This window comes from Globicephala melas, chromosome 13, assembly GCF_963455315.2.
Source record: "Globicephala melas chromosome 13, mGloMel1.2, whole genome shotgun sequence".
NCBI lineage: Eukaryota > Metazoa > Chordata > Mammalia > Artiodactyla > Delphinidae > Globicephala > Globicephala melas.
Window position 1 is genome coordinate 67,214,807 of NC_083326.1, and position 20,635 is coordinate 67,235,441.

General features: G+C 37.1%; 1 protein-coding gene across 6 annotated transcripts in view; it reads right to left on the reverse strand.

The window, feature by feature from the left end:
• The window catches only part of MTMR3 (myotubularin related protein 3), a 136,842-nt gene that overhangs the window by 93,674 nt on the left and 22,533 nt on the right, over window positions 1-20,635 (reverse strand). The window lies entirely within an intron of this gene.

Consider the following 20,635-nt stretch of genomic DNA (forward strand, 5'->3'; position numbering starts at 1 on the left):
CCGAATAAACACCATTATCTTCATATTTAAGAGCTAGTATTTACTGAACTATGTGTCAATGTACTTTTCATACATTATCCCATTTAATCTTCATAGGTTGCTCATCCCTATTTCAGAGAGAGTACTCCAAGTCTCCCAAAGATTAAGTAATTTGCCCAAGGTCAAAGAGCTAGTACATTTCTAGATTCTAAAATACCAGAGTAGACACCTCACCATGATGTGAATGATCACCCAAATTGAGTTTTCCCCAAAACAATGATAGGATTTTTCAAATTCTACCAATATAACAATGTATAATAAAATACTGAAACTTAGGTACTAAGGAAAAAATTATATTATAAATTTTAACATGCAAATAAAACAAGAGAAAATTCCAGACGTTACATGTATAAATGAAAAATTATCCAGACTATCCAAACAGGGCATGAGGGAAACCACCACCTTCAAGTACTCCAACACGGACAGTTGCTCAGTTGGTTAGATGTATGCCAAGACCTATAGTGTCCAGAGCTTAATTTTCACAAGCAAATTTACTCACTTCCATAAATCTTATACACAACAGAAATGTCTTTATCCACAAATCAACTGCCCTAAAAGTGTGTACTATTTTATAAAGAGAACAAGGAGGAGAATAAATGTGGCTCAGACAAGCGTTAAGTACATCAACTCTGTGGGAGGTGGTGATAAGGGAAAACAAAAAATGCTCTGTTGGGTTTATAGTATCATCTTTGATACTTTATGGTATGAATGTGCAATGGACATTGACAGACTAAAGTCTGATTAGCACCTCTCGGTTCAAAAATTATGTGAAGATACTGGAATACAGTATACCTGGTGACAACAACACAATGAAATACAAGCGGAAGTCAGCAAGATGTATTTTAATTCTCAAATGTCAAAATGTCTTGACCAACAGCAAAACAAACAACAACTGCATTTCGTTTTAAGAAACTTAAAAATAGACTGGGCTTCCCTGGTGGCGCAGTGGTTGAGAGTCCACCTGCCAATGCAGGGGACACGGGTTCGTGCCCCGGTCCGGGAAGATCCCACATGCCGCAAAGCGGCTGGGCCCGTGAGCCATGGCCGCTGAGCCTGTGCGTCCGGAGCCTGTGCTCCGCAACGGGAGAGGCCACAACAGTGAGAGGCCCGCGTACTGCAAAAAAAAAAAAATATATATATATATATATATATATACTAAAAATTCTGATGATATAGGAACCTGAGGAAACGTGAATATTTTGCCAACTAAGAGGTGTATCCAAGAACTCAGATATAAAATTATCCTCAAAATTAAACTATAAGAACCCATAAAGGATTGCTCTGTGGTTATACAAGAGAATGTTCCTTACCCCATTCTTAAGAAATAAACTCTAAAGACACATAGGGGCACAGTGCCTCCAGCTTACCCTCAAATGGTTAAAAAAAATGGAGAATTATAAAGCATATGAAACAAAATATAAACAATTGGTGAAGGGCATTGGTAAATTCCTCATATTGCTTCTGTAGATTTTATTAAATTTGAAATAATATCAAAGCAAAAAATTTGTTAAGTCTGACATAAATATGACAGATTAATATTGTTAAATTAGTCTGTAAGTACATGAACATTCATCATTCTTTATTTTCCTTATTATAAAAAAAATCGAAATGAAAAAGGAGGTTGTAAAATATATTGTCCATGAGGAAGGCTGCATAAGACTACCTTAGAATGATACTATTAATCATCTGCATCATACAATTCACCTTGCTTACTTCCATGCCTTCCAAGCAATCTCTGATTATAACTTTACTAATAGGCTAGGTATGCCACTCCAGTGTTCTATTAAATTCATAACCAAAAAAAGGAACATTTTAAAAAGAACTGTTACCATGGAACTAAACACAAAAGCAAAGGCACTACAGTAACAGAAGTCAAAATTGTGATTATCTCTTTAGGGTACATATTGACTGGGAAAGGGTGGGAGGGAGTCTTAATGGAGGAGAGCTGTAAATGTTCATCTTAATCTGGGTATAATTACATAGGTTAAAAAGTTGTCAAACTTTAAGGTTACTACACTTTATTATATGTATATCATATCTCAATTTTTTTTTAATTAAAACAAGAAGTGCTTTCAGAGAACAGAGAAGTTCTCAGCTTAAATACAAACCTACAATGCAACAGACTGACATATATTGCACGGGCATTCAGATTTATTAACCAGTCCCTGTAATCTTGGTTAACATGAGTGGAGCTCTGAGATGGGTATTTTTTAAAAGAATAACCACTGCAGAACTTTAAGCAGAAGGTGTGCAATGAGATCAAGGCACAAGCAAGGAAGAAAGAAGAGCTGGCTGTCAGGAGTTCCCACCAAATAACATGAAATCTTGATGAATCTGTAACATTAACTGTGTTACAAAAAGGCTAGAAATCAGGTTAGACATCCTCCCCTCTACTAACTTAGTCTGCTTAAAAAAATAAACTTGGAGGTTTTTTTCCCCTTTTGGGGGGACTATGGGAATAAAAATTATTTTTTTTTAATATAGCTTTGGCAAAAACTAAAACACTATCACTCTGGATGTTGTCCTTTATCAAAACAAGGTCTGCATGTACAAGACAATATAAACCAAAATCAATGTATGTAATGGTAAAGAGTACCATGAAACTAACATTTAAGAGGCAAGTATGGAAACAGATAGGGGTAGATCAGCTACTGCTATCTTCCTTCCACTGGGCTGTATCTCATTTCAGAGATTCGAGTACTGTTAACCTTGTTGTGTCAGTGTTTCCACTACAGAATTTAAAACAAAATTTTTTTCTTTAATTAAACAGTGAAGGAAAGTTCCCAAGTCACTATTTGGAAACCACTCAACTCTAATTCAAAATTTTTTAGCCAACAACTCAATTTTTTAAGTTACCTTTCTTAATACCAAACTGAATATAATCATAAGCTCAGAAGTCCACATAAAAGGTCTGGGAGGGGTTCCCTGGTGGCGCAGTGGTTGGGAGTCCGCCTGCCGATGTAGGGGACGCGGGTTCGTGCCTCGGTCCAGGAAGATTCCACATGCCGCAGAGCGGCTGGGCCCGTAAGCCATGGCCGCTGAGCCTGCGCGTCCAGAGCCTGTGCTCCGCAGCAGGAGAGGCCACAACAGTGAGAGGCCCGTGTACCGCAAAAAAAAAAAAAAAAAAAAGTCTGGGAATGACCATTTATATTAAATTCTGTAAAACTAATCTATGGTAAAAGGAAGATCAGATTGCAATAATCTGAAAGGAATTGAGCATATTCTTTTAAAAACCTCCTATAAGCCATGACAGAGGAAAAAAATCCCAACTGAAAAAATCAGACAAACGATAATGGGAAATCACAGAAGAAATGCAAATGTTCAACATACATATGAAAGTATGGTCAACCTCAAATAATCAGAAAAATACAAATGAAAACAATGACAATAACTATTTTCCATCTATAAGATTGGCAAAAAGATACTGTTTAATTTCAAATACTGGAATGTGCATAGAAAATGACTACTTGCATACACTTTTGGTAGAAGTAAAATTATTATAGCTACTTTGAAGAGCATTTTGGCAGTGTGTTAAAACTACAGGTATGCATATCATACCTGTAGCAACTCTATTTCTCTTGGTATACTTCAGAGAAGTAGTCACATGTGCACTGAGAGAAATGTAAGAAAAATCTTCACTGCAACAGGTAATAAAAACAAAGCAGTGTTCATATTAAGTAATGTTATATAATATTTAAGCAAATGTCTCTAAGACATATTACTGAGGAAAATGTAAGATATAGAGAGAAATGTACAATATATTATGAAATGAGGGAAGAAATTGAGTCTGGACTTGTGCCTCCTCCCTACCCCCTCTGCCCACCGCTTGGTTCCTTCTTGTGCCTGTGAATCTTTCAAGAGCAAGATACGGAAGCTGAGGCATCAGTGAGGTTACTTGGTTTGCCCAGTATCTGCTGAGAGCAGAGGAGAACCCCAATTCCCAGGGAAATTATTATCATCACTGGATAAAGATGCTTATGAAGAAACTGGACTTCAAGGTCATTCACCTCAGTATTCTGGCAGAAAAAGCATGAAATTTACTAGGAATTATGCTCACTCCATCACTTTCTAACAAAAATAATGATTTCATATGAACCTACTGCTGTCCTCAGCCAATGACAGTGGTGGCAAAAGCTGATTTCTGTATACTAATCACTGGCTTCATACTTCCAGAGAAGAAATGCCTCCTCTTGGAACAGCTGTGACACTGCTTTGATGAGCCAAAGTTAAGCTCTGTGGGTTACACTGTGGTTCAAGGTTTTCCAGGCAGCCCTGTTTCATGAAGAGAAAATGAACATGGTTTTTGAGAAAGAAGAGAACATTTATACAACTCTGTGATTTTTTAATCAAGACTATTGGCCTCAAATGGGCAAATGATTATTGTCTACCATAAAAATTACAAAATTTAAGATAAAATTGAAAAAAAAGAATGGTATATATATTATTTAGGGGTACATATATACACAAAGGCATGAAGGAAAAAGCCTGGAAGAAAAAACCAAAACTAATTACAGCGGTTTATGCGTAGAGACAATGAGAAAAAAACAGTATTGAAAAACATGGTTAAGGTAATTTTAGCCTTAACGTTAATGTTTTAATATTGAGTACTGAAATCTTATTTTGGAAGGCACTGGTGCAAACAAGAAATTAATACGTTTCACCCCTTAAATGATCTCATCTGAAAAATATCACTATCATTTCACACGTGTTGCTGTTGCCTACCGCACGCGTCATATCGCATGCTGCTTTGGAAAATACAGCGATACTCAAATTTTCTTTCTAATAAACTACCACCACTAAGGATGAACTTTACCCTTTAATACACTTCAAAATCTAGAACAGAAAATGAAAAAAAGAATTTAGGACAAATAACTTCAAAACTACAAAACACCTTTGAAAGACATTAAAGATGACCTAAGCAAATAAAAAGACATCCCACCATGTTCATGGATCTAAAGATTTAATTTGTTAAGATGGCACTACTACTCACACACTGATCTACAGATTCAATGAAATCCCTCTAAAAATATAAGTTGGCTTTTTTTCTTTTTTCTTTTTTTTGCGGTATGCAGGCCTCTCACTGCTGTGGCCTCTCCCGTTGCGGAGCACAGGCTCCGGACGCGCAGGCTCAGCGGCCATGGCTCATGGGCCCCGCCGCCCCGCAGCATGTGGGATCTTCCCGTACCGGGGCACGAACTCGTGTCCCCTGCATCGGCAGGCAGACCCTCAACCACTGCGCCACCTGAGAAGCCCCTCAGTTGGTTTTTCTGCATACAGTAACAAGCTGATCCTAACACTTATAAGGAAATGCCAGGGACCCAGAATAACTAAAATAATCTTGAAAAAAGGAATAAAAGTTGAAGGACTCACACTTCTCAATTTCAAGACTTACTACAAAGCAAGAGTAATCAAGACAATGTGGCACTAACTTAAGGATAAACATGTAAATCAATGTCACAGAAATACAGGTCCACAAATAAACCCAGACACATACGGTCAACTGATTTTTTGACAAAGATGCCTTAACATATCAATCGGGAAAGAAGACTGTTTTCAACAAATGGTGGTAGGAAAACTGAATATCCACGTACAAAAGAATCGAGCTGGAACACTACCTCACAACCATACGCAAAAATTAACTCAAAATTGATCACAGACTAAATGTCAGAAATAAAGCTATCAGACTTCTACAACTAAGGAGTAAAACCCTCATGATTTTGCATTATGCAACGGCTTCTTCGATAAAAAACCAATGCCATACGTAACCAAAGGAAAAAAAAAAGGTAAATGGGATTTTATCAAAATTAAGCATATTTGGGGGCTTCCCTGGTGGCGCAGTGGTTGGGAGTCCGCCTGCCGATGCGGGGGACGCGGGTTCGTGTCCCGGTCCGGGAGGATCCCACGTGCCGCGGAGTGGCTGTGCCCGTGAGCCGTGGTCACTGGGCCTGCGCATCCGGAGCCTATTGCTCCACAGCAGGAGAGGCCGCAGCGGTGAGAGGCCCGCGTACCGCAAAAAAAAAAAAAAAAAAAATTAAGCATATTTGCACTTCAAAGAACACCATCAAGAAAGAGAAAAGACAATCGACAGAATGGGAGAAAATTTTTGCAAATTATATATCTGATTAGGAACTTGTATCCAGAATATATAAAGAATGCTGCTCAACAATTTTAAAAATAATAAACTTTAAAATGGGCAAATGATCTGAATAAACATTTCTCCAAAGAAGATACACAAATGGCCAATGAGCACATGAAAAGATGCTCAGCATCACTAGTCATTAGAAAAATGCAAATCAAAACCACAATATATACCATTTCCAACCCCCTAAGGATGGCTAGACAGGTAACAATAAGTATTTTTAAGGATGTGGTGATACTGGAACCCTAAAATACTGATGGTACAAATGTGAAATGGTACAGTCACTGTTCAAAACAGTCTGGCAGTTCTTTAAAAAGCTAAACCTATAGTTACTACATGACTCAGCAATTTCACTCCTAGGAGCATACCCTAAAGAACTGAAAATATGTGTCCACACAAAAACCTACACATAAATGTTCATAATAGCAGTATTCGTAATAGTGAAAAAGTACAAACAACCCAACGTCCACTGATGGATGACTGGATAAACAAAATGTATTATCCACACAATAGAATATTATTCAGGCATGAAAAGGAATACAGCACTAATACATGCTACAACATGGATGAACCTTAAAAACATTACTCTGAGTGAAAGTAGCAGAACACAAAGGCCACATATGAATCCATTTATATACAATATCCAGAATAAGCAAATTCACAGAAACAAAGTCAACTAGTACTTGCCAGCAACTGAAAAGAGGTGGGAAAGGAGAGGAACTGCTAAAGGGTACGAGGTATCTTTTGGAGGTGCTGAAAACGTTTTTAAATTAGTGGTGATAACCACAGAACTCCATGAATACACTAAAATTTACTGAACTGTACACTTTAAAAGGGTGAATTTTACGGTATGTGAATTATATCTAAACAAAGCTGTCATTTAAAAAAAAAAAGGAAATCAAAAAGGAACATAATATGTTTCCACTCTTACTCCCTGGTTACCTTTTTAAAAAATGGGATTTGTACTAGCTGGAGTTCTCCAGAGAAACAGAACCAATAAATTACATATATGAAGAGATTTATTATGAGGTATTAGTTCACAGGATTAAAGCAGATGAGAAGTCCCATGATCTGCCATCTGCAAGTTGGAGACCCAAGAAAGCCAGCAGTATAATTTCAATACAAGTCCAAAGGCCAGAGAACCAGGGGAGCTGATGGTGTAAATCCCAGTACAAGGGCAGAAAACCAATGTCCCAGCTCATGCAGACAGGCAGGCAGCAAAAACAGGCAAATTCCTTCTTCCTCCACCTTTTTGTTCTAGTTAGGCCCTCAAAGGACTAGATGATGCCCACCCACACTGGGGGTGGGGGGTAGGGAAATCTACTAAGTCCACCTATTCAAACACTAACCGTATACAGAAACACCCTCACAGATACACTCAGAAAAAATGTTTAATCTGGGCACCCCTGGGCCCAGTCAAGTTAACATACAAAACTAACCATCACAAGATTTACCCTTTAAGATGTGTCTGGAATTATTCACTACAATTACTCTTAATTTTAATCACTTTATCTCCAAGGCTCAGGCCACTCCCAAGCTACTACCCTAATATTCAGAACAAAGGGCACACAAATTACTACTGGCATCAAAAGAAATTAAGGAAAAACATGCTTTCCAAATTATTTCATCCAAACATTTTTTCTTAATTTACTCTGTTTATTTACTTTTGGCTGTGCTGTGTCTTCGTTGTTGCGTGCGAGCTTTCTCTAGTTGCGATGAGCTGGGGGCTACTCTTCATTGCAGTGGGCGGGCTTCGCATTGCGGTGGCTTCTCTTGTTGCGGAGCACGGGCTCTAGGTGCGCGGGCTTCAGTAGTTGTGGCACGCGGGCTCAGTAGTTGTGGCTCACGGGCTCTAGAACTCAGGCTCAGTAGTTGTGGTGCATGGGCTTAGTTGTTCCATGACATGTGGGATCTCCCTGGACCAGGAATCGAACCCATGTCCCCTGCATTGGCAGGCGGATTCTCAACCACTGCACCACCAGGGAACCCCTCATCCAAACATTTTTAAAAACTGTTAAGACTACCAAATCAATTATGAACATCAGTATGGATAACCAAGTTAGTTACCAGCTAGGAAAGCTAGAAATTTATATTCTTGGTCCAAGACACAAAAATAAAATACAGGGACTTCCCTGGTGGTGCGGTGGTTGAGAATCCGCCTGCCAATGCAGGGGATATGGGTTTGATCCCTGGTCCAGGAAGACCCCACATGCCGCAGAGCAACTAAGCCCGTGTGCCACAACTACTGAGCCTGCACTCTAGACCCCGCGTGCCACAACGACTGAAGCCCGTGCGCCTAGAGCTCAAGTTCCCCAACGAGAAACCACCGCAATGAGAAGCCCGCGCACTGCAGGGAAGAGTAGCTCCCGCTCGCTGCAACTAGAGAAAGCCTGCATGCAGCGACAAACACCCAACGCAGCCAAAAATAAACAAATAAATTTGTAAAAATATAGAATACTTAACAATGAACAACCCAAAGATGAAATTAAAAAAACAATTCTACATACAATAGCATCAAAAAGAATACTTAGGAATAAATGTAACCAAGGAAGCAAAACACGTGTACACTAAAAACTACAAAAACAGGGCTAAAAGAAATTAAAGACAACACAAATAAATGAAAGATACCGTGTGTTCATGGATTGGAATGCTGAACACTGTGAAGATGTCAATACTACCTAAAGTGATCTACAGATTCAATTCAATCTCTATCAAAATCCCAATGATGTTTTTTGCAGAAATAGGAAAATTCATCTTAAAACTCATGTGGAATTTCAGAGTACCATGAACAGACAAAACAAGCTTGGAAAAAAAATGAACAACACTGGAAAACTCACACTTCCTGGAACACTCACACTTCCTGATTTCAAAATTTACTACAAGTTATGGTAATCAAAACAGTGTGGTGCTAGCATAAAGACCAATGGACTAGAACAGAGAACTCAGAAATAAAACCTTGCATATATGGGGCACATAAGGTACCAAGACCATTCAACAGGAAACCCAGTCTTTTCAACAAATGGTCCTGGGAAAACTGGATATTCACATACAAAGGAATAAAGTTGGACCCTTTTCTTATACCATATACAAAATTTAACTCAAAATGGATCAAAGAGCTAAAACCATAAAACTCTTAGAAGAAAACACAAGAAGAAATTTTTATGACATTGCATTTGGCAATGATTTCCTGGATGTAACATCAAAGGCACAGGCAACAAGTAAAAAAATTAACAAAGTGCACTTGATCAAAATGAAAATCGTTTGTTGATAATGTCCTTTGATGCAAAGAGTACAAAGGCAGCCCACAGAATGAGACAAAATATTTGCAAATAACATTTGTGATAAGGGATTCATATCTAGTCTGTGTGTACATATACATATGTATTTTTTAACTCCTACATTCAACAACAACCAAAAATAATTTCTAATGGGCAAAATACTTTGTTATGGACTGAATGTCTGTGTCCCCTCAAAATTAAAATGTGGAAGCCTAATCCCCAAAGTGACTGTATTTGGAGAAAGAACCTTTACAAAAGCAAATAAGATTAAATGAAGTCATAAGGGGTGGGTGGGGCTCTGATCCAATAGGGTTAACATCCTCATTAAGAAAGACACCAGAGAGCTCCCTCCATCCTTCATATGTCTCAGAGGAAAGGCCATATGAAGACAAAGTGCTCTTCTAAAAACAAGACAGCCCTCACCAAAAACTGAACCCTACTATAACCGTGATCTAGGACTTAGCAGCTTCCAGAACTGTGGGATCATAAATTTTTGTTGTTTAAGGCACCCATTCTAAGGTATTTTGTGGCTACTAAAGACTTAGACTTTGTTCCAAACCAAAGAAGACATACAAAGGGCCAGTAAGCACACGAAAAGATGCTCAACATCACTAGTCATTAGGGAAATGCAAATCAAATCCACAATGAGATACTACTTCACACCCATTAAAATAGCTATTGTTTAAAACAAAAAAAGAAATTAATAAAGTATTAGGATGTGTAGAAATTGTGCATTGCTGGTGGGCATGTAAAATGGTGCAGCCACTGTGGAAAACAGTATGGCAATTCCTCAAAAAACTAAACATAAAATTATCATATGATCCAGCAATTCTACCTCTGGGTACATACGCAAAAGAAGGAAAAGCAGGGACTTGAACAGGTATTTGTATACCCATGTCCACAGGAGAATTATTCACAATAGCCAAAAGGTGGAAGCAACCTACGTATCCACAGATGTATGAATGGATAAACAAAATGTAGTATATATGTACAGTGAAGTACTATTCAGCCTTTAAAAGGAAGGAAATTCTCACATATGCTACCACATGGATAAACCAATGATTTTATGCTAAGTGAAATAAGCCAGTCACAAAAGAACAAATATTGTATGATTCCACTTATGGGGTACTTAAGGTAGTCAAATTCAGGAAGATAAAAAGCAGAATGGTGGTTGCTAGGGACTGAAGAGAGAGATGAATGAGAAGTTTGTATTTAATGGGTGGAGTTTCAGCTGAGGAAGATGAAAAAGTTCTGGAAATGGATACAGGTGATAGTTGCACAACAATGTGATTGTACTAAATGTCACAGAACGGTACATCTATAATGGTAAATTTCATGTTATGTGTATTTTACCACAATAAAATTATATATATGCACATATATAGTAAAAGTAGTAAAGTGAAATAAGAATTTCAGAAAATAAATGAACTATGAATTAAAATATGTTAAAAAAAATCCTAAGCTCCCATAAAAGAAATTCCCCCAAATATTAACAGGATGTTCATTAACTTATTGTAGCATTACAAGAGGACAACCCACCCACCCCCACCCCAGCAAAAAAATCCACACACAAAACCTTGTGGAGTTTTTGTTTTAACTCTGACATGTTAAACTTGTAAGCTTTTTTAAGTCTTTAAACAAAATTTAGTAAAAGCTGAAGAAATTAAGTAGTCATTCATATATTTTCAAAGAATATCAAAAGGCAAAAAAAAATTAGAAGAAGCAAAACCCACAAGGTTTAACTTTTGGTCAGCATCAATCTTTAGGCCAAATGCAGTTACTATCTGTGCCTTATATCAAAGCTTGAACAATCTCTATGCTAGAGAATTATTTATACATAAGGTTAAAAAAATCTTTGTTCATAATAGGTGTACAACACTGGTCTTGAAATGATTTCCTTTGCCTCTAAGATTCTTTTCCTACCATTCAAAAAGTTTAAATACCAACCACTTCCTTTTTGTTATGTAGATGCAAAAATAAATATCCAAATGAATATAACACAACATTCAAATATTCTAAATACTAGTAGGAACCAAAACTGAATAGACAAATTTAGCAAGAATACTGTTTACTAAATGCCCATATTCAGACTTCAACTTAAGAACCTTGTATTCCTAAAGTCTTAATCTTAGCCATGAATTTACTGATGGCTTAGTTTTACATAGTAAGACTCCAACAAAATGTTCTTTTCTCTAGCCTATTACAGATGATTTAATTAGCAGAAATGAGTCGATTTGCATAATATGTGATCTAATAATATTTTAAATAAGGAATAACTAGTGAATTCCTGAGTTGTCTAATTTTTTTAGAGTTCTCATGCATTTGATTTTTTTGAGTGTTTTTATTGAGCATAGTTGATTTACAATGTTGTGCTAATTCCTGCTGTACAGCAAAGTGACTCAGTTATACACGTATATATATTCTTTTTTTATATTCTTTTCCATTACAGTTTATCCCAGGAGACTGGAAATAGTTCCCTGCGCTATACAGTAGGACCTTGTTGTTTATCCATTCTAAATATAATAGTTCGCATCTACTAACCCCAAACTTCCAGTCCATCCCTCTCTCCCGAGTTATCTAATTTTTTTTAAAGCAAATTACCTAAACCTTAAGAATAAGAAAAGCACAGGTGAAATAAAATGCACACATAATGTTATCAATCAGTAGCCTAATAAAGTTAAATATCTAAAATAAATTATAAACAATTATACTGGGTTGAGTTTAATCTAGAAAAATATTTCCTACAGATTAAAACCAGAATTGGAAACATGTCCAAACATCAATATAAATTAGTAATCCAGAAACATTTATTATATTCCAAGAGCCAAATTTCTTACTGGGCATATATCACTGTTTTACAACAATAATTTTATTAACCTCTTGATAAAAACTTCCCTTCCTCCTTTCTTGGCTAGCTTTTGCTGTCAACGTACATAAAATTGGGCAGTTTAAACCCCTTCACCAAACGTGTCAGTGAGAAATCCATGGCATGACAGAGTATCATTCACTCTTAAATATGTACACTTTTGGTATAAAGAATAAAAATGTGCCATGCTACAAGAATTGGGAAGAGGTGGGACCTAGAGAAAACTGTTTTCCCCCCTAGAAAAGAAAAAAGACAGGAAGCATAAAATGAGGAAAACTTAATCACCCAGTGACTACTAGCAAAACTATGTAGTCGTACGATACATTTCCCCAAAACTTTAAGAGCTATAATTTTAGATTTTAGGCTGATACTAAAATGTCTCCTGTGGGAAGGAAAGAAATAAGAAAACTGTACAAACTGACAATCCTTTCTTTGTATTCTTAAAAGCAAATAATATTGTGTACCTCTACCTTTTAGAATCCACAACCAATAGCATCATTTTAGGTAAAGTTCGCTTTACTCTTAACATATGACATGATATGGTCCCTTTAAATTAACAGTTGATTGAGACAGATTCTGGTGAAACTCCCAGTGTACCAAAACAAAGCAGAAGACTACCTTACCCATTCAGCACAGTTTGCCCATTTTATTTAAAAAAAAAAAAAAAAAAGACATATACATAAGTAATTCCCCAACTCCTATTCCTTTTCCTTTACAGGCTACAAACTGAATGAGGTCAGACACCAAGTAATCTTGTTCCCCACTGCATCCACAGGCCTAGCGCATAACAGTGTCTAGTAAATAGGTGGCACTTGGTAAATATTTATTATATTAATAAACCTAAGCCAAATCCTGTAAAGGAAATAGGCAAAGATAATAAACAGGAAGATGTTTCAAGGCAGAGAAAATGCTTCAGAGAGCTCCTATCTGCTACCAAAATGCAAAACTTAAAGTTCAAAATTAACTAGACTACATGGAAGTTATTTTAAATTATATGACCAATGTAAAGATGCTTGCTTAACATCACGGACTTATTTTTCAATACATCAAGAAGTAAGACCTTATTCTGGCATACACTGGGAGATCAGTGTAAGAAAGAACTATGTATGTATCTCTAAAGAAAGTTCTCAACAGCCCAGTACAGATCATGCTCCCAACACTTCCTTCAAGGTCATCTCAAGCCAGATAACACCAGCAGTTACTAATCTTTGCTAAATTAAACACTTGAACTGTCTGCATTAGCCACATAAGACATTTGATGATTTCAGATGAGAAAAAGTATTATACAATTTCAAGATAAATAAGCAACCTCCCTGTATCAAATGATCCCTTGCCAGTTATTCAAATCCCATTTAATTGTTAGCAAATATTATTTACTCCATGAGCTGTCTTCAAGCTACACGAGGATCTTACTATCCATATATATCATAGACACAGTATGTCAATTTACCCAAAAAATGACTTTTTACCAAGACTTTAAAAACTGTAAAAGGAAAGCAAAAACATGTATTAAATAAATGCACAATATTTTTATAACTTTCTATCTTTTACCCAGTAGTAATAACGACCATAAAGTGACAGGAAATTATTTGACATCTTTTGTCAATATTTAAAGGCTGCCACTATTCCTTGAGTGGTGCCAAAACTGGCACAAAGACTTGTTCCATTGAAATAAAGGTTCTGGTGAACAAAGATGGTCCTATTTAGTAGGTGAAAATTACACATTATGACTATAAAGTCTACTAGGTATACAATGCAACTTTTAATGCAAATCCCAGTATGATTTTTTAACTCTTATATGAAGGGTCTTCTCTTAGATGAGGAGGGAGTAGAAAATAATATTACTAAGAAAACAAAACTGAAGTCCGCAGTCCTAGATGATGACCAAACTATAAGAGATAACCTTTGGCCACATAATTTTTTCCTTAAGCAATAAATATGAAAATGTAATGCCGCCTTCATGTGAAAAAACAGTCACTTAGAATCACCTTTCCTCCTCTAACATTAAAGTGGGTTTTTAAGAGGCTAGTCCTCTTGTTTGAGTTATTTCCATATTCTTATGAATACCAGCTGGTGGAAGCCAATACAAAATCCTTTCTAAAGGTGTTGGGATATTATAAAACAAGAACAGAATAAACTGTCATTCATTAGTGACATTATACCTCAAAGCTCAAACTACTGTGGTTGCAGTGGCCAATGAGACAGTTCCAGCTATCAACTGTAGGCATTAGGAGGCAATTGGTAGATCCAGGGTACTATTTACAATCTTATTATAAAGGCCAAACATTTCTTAATTTACATAAAATTCTTTAATGCGTAATTACAACATGGATACTGGCTAAGCCAGGAAAGCTGCTGCAAAAGATTGCCTGCAAAATGCAATATATCATTTAAAGGCTGTAAGAACGTTTATTATGCAGAATCTTGCATTTCTAAAATATTAGTCTCGTCATGATGGAGTAAATGGTTTGGGACTAGCCCTCCCACCATAACCAACTAGAAGAGTGGACAAAATATATAAACCAAAATTCTTGGACGATCGACAACAGACAGCACAGAACTTCAATCCCTGAGAGAAGGGAAATAAACTACTTCAGACCTCTGACTGCCCAAGCTTTTTGCCTCAAAGTACTTTGCACACCCTGGCCAAAAAGCGGAAATCCAAGCACAGTAGAAACCCAATCAGAAACTCAATTATGAGTTTCAAAAGTCTAAGACAGCTGTAACTTGAGGTATCCTTTTTTCTTTTTTAATACAGTTGACTATACATTATATTAATTTCAGGTGTACAACATAGTGATTCAATATTTTCATTCATTATACTCCATATAAAATTATTATAAAATACTGGCGGGCTTCCCTGGTGGCGCAGTGGTTGAGAGTCTGCCTGCCGATGCAGGGGACACGGGTTCGTGCCCCGGTCCAGGAAGATCCCACGTGCCGCAGAGCGGCTAGGCCCGTGAGCCCTGAGCCTGCGCGTCCGGAGCCTGTTGCTCTGCAACGGAAGAGGCCACAACAGTGAGAGGGCTGCGTACCACAAACAAACAAACAAAAAGATACTGGCTATATTCACTGAGCTTCTGTCTTTACTGAACTAAGCTGTACATGCATAGAATGAGATTCCACGAGGTTGGGCAAAGAAGAATCACTGGGTAATAAACAACTACGTGGGAACAAGTACTGGAGTTTATTTTACACAGATGTGGGGTTCTAACCAACCTCAACCAGAGTGAAGAGATCTTACTAAATACTCCAGCATTCAGTTGAAACCTTACAGGCAGAGCTAAACTAGCCCTAGGGCAAAGACTTCTCTTGGCCCACCCTAACAAAGCTTTAAATAAAAACAAATTTTGAGGAATTCGGATAAGTATAAATTATCTTTTCTTCTTTAAAAAAACAGTTGACTCTTTAAAGCAAATATAACAGTGAATTATGGGTTTTATAACGTATCTAGAAGTTAAATGTATGACAATAACACAAAGGACAGAAGGAAGGGAAAATGGAGGTACACTACCAGAGGACTCTCATATTATACATCAAATGGTATAACATTATTTAAAGGTAGACTGTGGTAAGTTAAAGGGGCTTATTGTAAACCCTAGCTAGGAAGAAAAATAAGCACAGTTAATACACTAAAATAAGAGATAAGTTAAATACTACAAAATACTTAACCCAAAAAATGGCAATAAAAATAAAGGATAGATGGGGTGAATAGTGTCAAGGAGGAAAAACTTCCTTTACTCTTAAGTTTCATACTGGAGGCCAGCAAATTAAACTCAAAACTCACAGATTAACAAGCGGAAAAAACTAGGTTTATTCATATGCATATGAAAAATGCACAAAAGAAGTGGCTCTTTAAACAGCTAAAGATGGAGGCTTATATACCTAATTTAATAGAAAAGGTAGGAGATGAAAAGGCTTCTATGGGGAACAACAAATGGATTTCTAGAGGAATAAACAGAAGAAAGTTTGTCATAATGTTTATGCAGGTATAAGTGGTCTTATCCATTTTTTCTTAATGGCCATAAATTTCTCTGGAGAGGGGATTTATGGGAACCTCACTCCAGAAGTTTCTGCTTTGAGAAAAGGGAAGCTCCAGGAAGGCTTCTTTCTGAATTGTTGAATATCAAATGCCTTTAGTTTAAAATAATCATACATCGGGCTTCCCTGGTGGCGCAGTGGTTGAGAGTCCACCTGCCGATGCAGGGGATACGGATTCGTGCCCCGGTCCGGGGAGATCCCACATGCCGCGGAGCGGCTGGGCCCGTGAGCCATGGCCGCTGAGCCTGCGCTCCGCAACGGGAGAGGCCGCAACAGTGAGAGGCCCGCGTACCGCAAAAAAATAAAAAATAAAATAACCATATATCAATTCTAGAGGTCCGAGTGGATCTCCACAATAGAAAACAAGGAGCAAGCTGGTAGACTTAAACCTAACCATATCAATACTTAAATGTTAACAGACTTTTTAAAAGATACCAATTAAAAGGCAGAGGCTGTCAGACTAAATTTAAAAAATCAAGCTCTAACTATGTGCTAACTACAAGAAACACACTGTAAATATAAAGACAAAGACAGGTTGAAAGTAAAGGTTGGACAAAGATACACCATTCAAATACCAGTCTAGTCCTAAGAAAGCTACAAGAGCTATCCATATTCATGTCAAAGTTGCCTTGGGAAGAGCAAATATTACCAAGATAAAGTAGGACAAGTCATTATGATAAAACGGTGAGTTTACTGAGAACACATAACAATCCTAAAATATATATGCACCTAAAAACAGAACTTCAAAAAACATGAGGCAAAAACTGACAGAACTGAATCCATAATTGTAGTTTGAGATTTTAGCACTCCTCTTTCAGTAACTGATAGAACAAGTAGAACAAAACAATATATAAGTGTATACAAGACTAATAATGCTAACAACCAATAACTGATGTCTACCTGCAGGGTACACATTCTTCTCAAGGACATATACAATATTTACCATCATGTGCCTCACCACAAAACAAACCTCAAATTCAAAAGACTGAAATCCTATACAGTATGTTCTCTGATCACAATGGTATTAAATTAGAATTCAGTAACAATAAGATAACTAAAACCCCAAGTATCTGTTAACTGAACAAAATACTTCCAAATAATCCATAGCAAAAAAGACATTACAAGAGAAATTAGAAAATATTTCAAACTGAATGGTAGTACATAGTATGTCAAGTTGTGGGATGCAGCTACAGCATTGCTTAGAGGAAATTTTAGATATCTATATACAAAATGATGAACCTCAACCCTTATCTCATTCATTAAACAGACTCTAACTTGAAGTGTTTCACAGAACTAAATGTAAAACCACAAACTTGCAAAAGAAAAATTTAAGAAAATATTAGTGACCTTAGGCTTACAGAAGATTCCTTAGATAGGATATAAAGAACATTAACTATAAGAGAAATAACAGATCAGTAACTTGGACTTCATAAAAATTAAATTTTTCAATCTTTGAAAGATACCGTTAAGAAAATGAAAAGGCAAAACCCACAAACTATGAGAACATATTTGCAAAACCTGTAATAAAGGACTCATATCCAGAAAACATAAAGAACTCTTGCAGTTTAAAAACAACCTGATTTTTCAACTGGGCAAAAGATTTTAAAGAACACTTCAAAGAAGATAAATGATTAGCAAATAAGCACACGAAAAGATGATCAATGTTAATCATCTGGAAATTACAAAGTAAAACTACAGTAATATATCACTACGGACCCAGAAGAATGGCTAAATAAAGACTGACTATACCAAGGGTTAACAAGGATGTGGAACACCTGGAATTCTCATACACTGCTGGTAGGAATACAAAACAGTATAGTCACTTTGGAAAACAATTGGGCAGTTTCTTATAAAGTTATAAACATACATTTACTACATAACTCCAATTTCCATTTCTAGGTATTTAACTGAGAGAAATTAAAACAAATGCCCAAAGACCTGTATACATATATTTATAAGGAACTTTATTCATTACAGCTACAAACTAGAAACCCAAATATCCATCAACTAATGAATAAAGAAACTATGGAATATCCATATAATGGAATACTACAATTAAATACAACCTACTACTACTTTTAACAACAGGAATGAATCTCAAAGCATTATGTTAAGTCAAAGAGGGCAGAGAAGGGCTTCCCTGGTGGCGCAGTGGTTAAGAATCCGCCTGCCAATGCAGGGCACACGGGTTCAAGCCCTGGCCCAGGAAGATCCCACGTGCCGCGGAGCAACTAAGCCCGTGCGCCACAACTAAGCCCGTGCGCCACAACTACCGAACCTGTGCTCTAGAGCCTGCAAGCCACAACTACTGAAGCCCCCGCACCTAGAGCCCATGCTCCGCAACAAGAGAAGCCACCGCGATGAGAAGGCCATGCACCTCAATGAAGAGCAGCCCCCACCCGTCGCAACTAGAGAAAGCCTTCGGGCAGCAAGGAAGACCCAACCCAGCCAAAAATAAATTGATAAAAAAAAAAAGAGGGCAGACACAAAATAGTATGTATTGTATGATTCCATTTATGTGACATTTTAGAATAAAGGCAAAACTATGGTTATAGAAAGTTATCAGTAACTGCCACAGGCAGGGATTGGGGAAGAAAAGTGATCCAAACTTTTTGGGGTGATAGAAATAGGAGTATTTATATGACTTTATACAATTTTAAAAACTCAAACTACATAGTTAAAAATGAGTGAATTTGGGGAATTCCCTGGCGGTTCAGTGGTTAAGACTCCAGGCTTCACTGCAGGGGGCGTGGGTTCGATCCCTGGTTGGGGGACTAAGATCCCATACACTGCTTGGCACGAGGAAAAAAAAAAGTGAAATTTTGTGCAAATTATACCTCAATGAAGCTTTTTTCCCCCACACTTAGCAGCAAAAAAAGTCAGAGGTATACACATATGTTCCAGGTAAGGCAAGTATTTTTCCAAAATCTTAGTTAGAGTAAGGCTCTAAGAAGTTAATGACTTGCCCCAAAATCATTAGTAACTGGTGGAACCATGTTTAGGGATACAGATCATTTTATTGTAAATCTAAACACAGAATGTATGCTTTAGGAATGACCATGAGAATCTGTATAACTAATACCCTTTTGATGGAGCTCCACGAACTGCATTTAACCCATAGTGAAGCCGTAAAGGAAGTTTCAACTTACTCAGGGCAAGCCAGCTAAAACAGATTAGGCTAAAAGTTGGATGGTGTAGCACAGATACCTCAAATACTTGCCAGTGGTCATGTTTATTTTGGGAGTGGATTATTTTAAAGTTCTTCATGTTAACTGAAGTGCCTATGCATTAATCCCAGTATTCAAAGGCTTCCAAAACAAAAATTCTGAAAGTTTTGAGTACTTTACCTTTCATTTTCCCATTATGTGTTACAATCAAGCAATTAGGGTCAAGTAATGAAAGAACCAGATTTTGCAAGACAACATAGTATCAACAGCTTATTTTATTTATTTATTTTTTTATTATTTTTTTTTTGCAGTATGCGGGCCTCTCACTGTTGTGGCCTCTCCCGTTGCAGAGCACAGGCTCTGGACGTGCAGGCTCAGCAGCCATGGCTCACAGGCCTAGCCGCTCCGCGGCATGTGGGACCTTCCCGGACCAGGGCACAAACCCGTGTCCCCTACATCGGCAGGCGGACTCTCAACCACTGCGCCACCAGGGAAGCCCTCAACAGCTTATTTTAAAAGCAAGACAAGAAAGCTGCCCTTAATACTTATTAACCACATCAATCTTAACCTCAGCCTAAAGAAAACAAATTAAAACTTTTCTTCATCTCTATTACCAATTCATTTCACAAGAGTCTAGCATCTAATCCAGAAGTAGGCAATCCATGGAACCTACAGCAAATACTAGTTGTTCACTAATTCTTAGCATACGTAGCTCATCTCTTCAATTCCTCTTGTCTGTTCTACTTTCCAGTTTTTCTCCTCCCTCTTTCTGCCACTTTTATACGGTTACCACAGCCTCTTTTTGAGAAAACAATAGAGGATATTCATGCCTGATGAGTGAATTATGATTATAATCTAACTTTCTATCTTTGCTCTTCTACTTATGGTGATAATCTCTTTAAAGGAAACTTCTACATCGTATAGGTATAAACGGTTAGAAAAGAATACTGATCCATTCTATACCCATCCTGACACTTTTCCCTATAAGCAAAGACCACTGAAAATTGAAAATACTTCATTATTTTCACTGATTCTGAATATTATGTATGAACTGAATTTACCTATGCATATTATTTACCCTGAGATTAAAGTCCAAACTATCTTT